We start from the raw sequence: 4965 nt of genomic DNA, 5'->3' as shown, positions 1-4965 counted from the left end.
CTCCCATGAAGCAAGAAGTAGTTGATGTTGAAGATGTTGTGAAAGAAAAAGGGTCATCCAAGCAAAGGTCCGAGGACGCAAAGGAGAAAGGTAAGTCTCTAAACTCGAACCCCACTATTGATATTGATTCACTCCTGTTTCCCCAAAGAGCAAAGCAACTGCAACTGGATATTCAATTTTCAAAAATCCTTGAGATTTTCAAAAAGCTGCACATAAATATCCCGTTTACAGAGGCTTTAACTCAAATGCCCTCCTATGCAAAATTTCTTAAGGAGATTCTATCAAACAAAAGGAAACTGGTGGATTTTGAGACAGTGAAGCTTTCGGAGGAATGTTCTGCAATTTTTACAAAATAAATTGCCCCCAAAAGCTAAGGACCCAGGTAGCTTCTCTATTCTTTGTACCATAAGAACTTCATTTTTTAGTAAAGCTTTATGTGACCTAGGTGCAAGGATTAACTTGATGCCGTACGCATGCTTTGAGAAGCTGAAAATAGGTGAAGTGAAGCCAACTACAATTTCTCTACAATTGGCTGATAGATCAATTAAATATCCAAGGGGAGTTGTAGAGGATGTGTTGGTAAAAGCTGACAAGTTCATTTTTTCGGTTGATTTTGTTGTGTTAGACATGGAAGATGATCGAGAGATTCCTCTTATTTTAGGGAGATCATTCTTAGCCACCGGAAGGGCCTTGATAGATGTGCATAAGGGTGAGCTAGTTTAAAGACTGAATGATGAGAGTATGATATTTAATGTTTTTCAGTTCATCAAATACCCCAATGATACATCTGATTATTTTAGAATTGATGCTACTGACGAGTTCGTTGAGTGTGATTTGCAGAAATTAATGTGTGAGGATCCTTTGGAGGTTTGTTTGACCCATTCTTGCCCACAAGAATTGGGAAGTCAAGAACTGGACGAATGTATTCATTATCTAGAAGCTGGTAGACCGATTTCAAAAACGGTAAACTCTAGGATTGGGGAGCTTGGGCATGTCCCAAGACCTTTAAAGTCATCCATTGAAGAAGTCCCAATCCTAGAGATGAAACCTCTTGCTTCGCACTTGAAATATCTATTTTTGTTGGATAACGATAAACTGCCAGTGATAGTTTCCTCTACTTTGACAGGGACGGAAGAGGAAAAGCTGTTGCGAGTTTTGAGGGAAAATATCAAAGCCATAGGTTGAAGCATTGCAGACATCAAGGGGATCAGTTCATGTGCATGCACAAAATTCTGATGGAGGCCGACCACAAGACATGTACCCAACCTCAAAGCCGTCTAAACCCAGCTATGTAAGAGGTGGTCAAGAAAGAGGTGATAAAGCTACTGGACGCAGGTATTATTTACCCGATTTCTGATAGTAGGTGGGTAAGTCCAGTACAAGTTGTTTCGAAAAAGGGTGGGATCACTGTCATAAAGAATGAGAACAATGTCTAAAGTCTTGGGGATATGTGAGGAGTCAAATTTTGTTTTAAACTGGGAAAAATGTCATTTCATGGTGAGAGAGGGAATTGTGTTGGGGCACAAAATTTCAGAAACTGGGATTGAAGTTGATAAGGCCAAAATTGAAGTACTTGAGAAACTCCCAGCCCCAACAAACATCAAAGGAGTGCGTAGTTTTCTAGGACATGCAGGGTTCTATAGACGCTTTATAAAAGATTTTTCTTGCATTGCTAAGTCACTAACCAATTTGCTTATAAAAGATGTGCGCTTTGATTTTTCCGATGAGTATGTGCAGGCATTTCAGGTTTTGAAGGAGAAATTGATCACCGCACCTGTGATGATAGCGCCTGATTGGGGGTCACCATTTGAGGTGATGTGTGATGCAAACGACACAGCTCTAGGGGCAGTTTTGGGGCAAAAGAGGGAAAAATGCATCCATGTCATCTACTATGCTAGTATGACACTGTCAGCTGCCCAACTGAATTATGCCACTACAGAGAAGGAGCTTCTTGCTGTGGTTTTTGTTCTGGATAAATTTAGATCATATTTGATAGGGAGCAAAGTTGTAGTGCACACTGACCATTCAGCCTTGAAATACTTGATGGCCAAAAAGGACGCAAAACTAAGACTAATTCGTTGGATTCTTCTGTTGCAGGAATTTGACCTGGAGATAATCAATAGGAAGGGGACAAAGAACCAAGTTGCACACCATCTCTCGTGTTTGGAGAATCCAAGTCAAGGCAATGAAATTATTCGCGATGATTTCTTGGATGAACAACTTTTTGAGGTCAACAGTTTACCGTGGTATACCGATTTTGTTAATTATCTATCCAGTAAGTTTATTCCTCCACACTTTACTTATCAGCAAAAGAAGAAATTTTTCTCAGATTTGAAATATTATTTGTGGGAGGATCTTTATTTGTTTAGAATATGTGCAGACGGCATAATCCGTAGATGTGTCCCTAGGAAGAGGTAAGTGAAATTTTGTTTCATTGTCATGCTGGTCCGGCCGGAGGCCATTTTGGGGTAACTAGAACTGCGTCAAAAGTCTTCCAGTATTGTTTTTATTGGCCTACTCTATTTAAGGATGCGCATGAATATGTTACAAAATGTCCAAATTGTCTGCGCACAGGTAATATCTCTAGGAGACATGAATTGCCTCTCAATAGTATTTTGGTGTGTGAGATATTTGATGTGTGGGGTATATATTTCATGGGTCCGTTCCTAGTTTCTTTTGGGAACAAGCTCATTTTGGTGGCCGTAGATTTTGTGTCTAAGTGGGTGGAGGCACTTGCATGCAAAACCAATAACTCCAGGGTTGTAATCGTCAATTTGACAGTCTGTTGCCTAAATATGGGGTCCGACATAAGATGGCCACACCTTATCATCCTCAAACTAGTGGCCAAGTCGAGGTATCGAACAGAGAACTTAACCGCATTCTTGAAAAGACTGTCGGTGTTTCAAGGAAAGCATGGTCTAGAAAACTCGACGATGCACTTTGGGCTTACCGCACTGCTTTTAAAACACCCATTGGCATTCTCTTTTTAGATTATTGTATGGGAAGTCGTGTCACCTACCCGTAGAACTTGAACATAGGGCTTATTGGTCTATTAAATTCTTGAATTTTGATGCTAAAGCCACAGGTGACGAGAGAGTGCTGCAACTGAATGAATTGGATGAGTTTAGGTTGGATGCTTATGAGAACGCCAAGCTTTACAAGGAAAAAACCAAACGTTGGCATGATCAGAACATCGTCCATCGAGAATTTGTGGTGGGACAACTGATACTATTATACAATTCTCGACTGAAGTTGATGCCAGACAAGTTGCGTTAACGGTGGTCGGGACCATACACCATCACGCAAGTTTTCCCTTACGGGACAGTGGAGATCACTTGTGAAGCAACTGGAGCATTCAAGGTGAATGGGCATAGGCTGAAGGTTTATCATGGTGGTACTATGCCCGATGAGCCGACCACCATGGATCTGCAGGATCCAAATTGAATAAGGGAATACAGTCGAGCTATAGACTATAAATTTAGCGCTTGTTGGGAGGAAACCCAGTGTTTAGTTTTATTTTTCTTTAATCTTTAATTTAGTTTTCTTTCATTTTGTTTTATGCATATCTCTTGAGCTAATCTCAGTGAGTGGTGGCGCATGTAAGTTATTCACTAGCGGTGGGATTTCTCAAGTGTGGGGGGATTCTATTGTGCCCAGCGGACTGAGAACGTCAAATAGGCCAAGGACGTTTCTGTACAATTCTTGCATCTTGTGTGCTTGATCGAGTTTCAATTTTGATATGTAGATTTATAGAATTGTTAATTCCTGGCTTCGAAGTATGTGTCTGGTTCGAAGTGTGTGTAGTGTACTCTTCAAAAACAAAAAACATAAAACAAAAAACAAAAATGGCGCCCGGACCACTACACGAACCTCCACACGGGGTCCGTGTTCTACACTCTTGTGACTGCCTTTTCCCAGTGTCTCGATGGACCCGTATCCGAACCCCTACATGAGGTCCGTGTTCACCACTTCCAGACTACCCCTTTTCATGCATATACCCGGACCTATAAACGGACCCTACTACGAGGTCCGTGTCTTCTATTTTTTACAGCATTCAGCTACAAAACCCGAATTCCGCCCCCCAAATCCCTAATTCGACAAACCTATTCCCAAACCATCATCACCGCCTACCACCTCGGTGCCTCCGGCCTTCCCTTGCCGCCACTAACCACCACCGTGTACCACCACTACTCAGTTCTCTCCCGCCACTCCACAACCACCAAACTCCTCACAACACCACCACCGTACAACAACCCCCTACTGCCGCTCGGTATCATCGCCGCTCCCGCCGCCACGTCTCTGCTTCTCGACCTTACCACCGAGACGCCTTCCACCACTGTGCACTACCATCCCATTTTCTTTCCGGTAAGCGTGGCTACACCTTCATTCCCATATCCGATTATCATCATTGGTGATTTTGTGCCACCCGTATGATTATTGCCCATTATTTCGGTTATTGACTGGGTGTTGTTTTTCGGTTGTTGGGTTGTTGGACTTTGATTGTTCAAGGGTTGAATTGTTACCACTATTAGTGCTGTTTTTGGGATAATTTGTTGTTTGACCATATTGCCTGTAGATTTATTCACATTGGATGTTGGTTTATTATCAGTGCGTTGGGATAAGCTCGTGAATTGGTTCGGTCGGCTTGTGATAAATTGATGGGTTTTTGTGACTAAGATTGGTTGGTGTGTATGGATCTATTTGATTGAATCAGAATGCCTCCTCGAAAACTGACTAGTTTTACCAGCCGAGAAAATTTTGAGTGGTGCTCGGCGCTTGATGACAACTCCGTGATTGTTGAACGTTCAATTCATCCACAGATCGATCACGAGGTGCCACTTAGGGCGGAATTTGATAAATTCGGTTGGGGACCCCTCCTGGACATCACCGGCCCCTATTACCCTAAGTTGGTTTTGCAGTTTTATGCGAATTTCGAGGACAAGGACAAGACCGGGATGCCACATA

Source organism: Primulina huaijiensis, chromosome 18 (genome assembly GCF_012295235.1).
Source record: "Primulina huaijiensis isolate GDHJ02 chromosome 18, ASM1229523v2, whole genome shotgun sequence".
Lineage (NCBI taxonomy): Eukaryota > Viridiplantae > Streptophyta > Magnoliopsida > Lamiales > Gesneriaceae > Primulina > Primulina huaijiensis.
Note: the sequence above shows the minus strand (reverse complement) of the source record.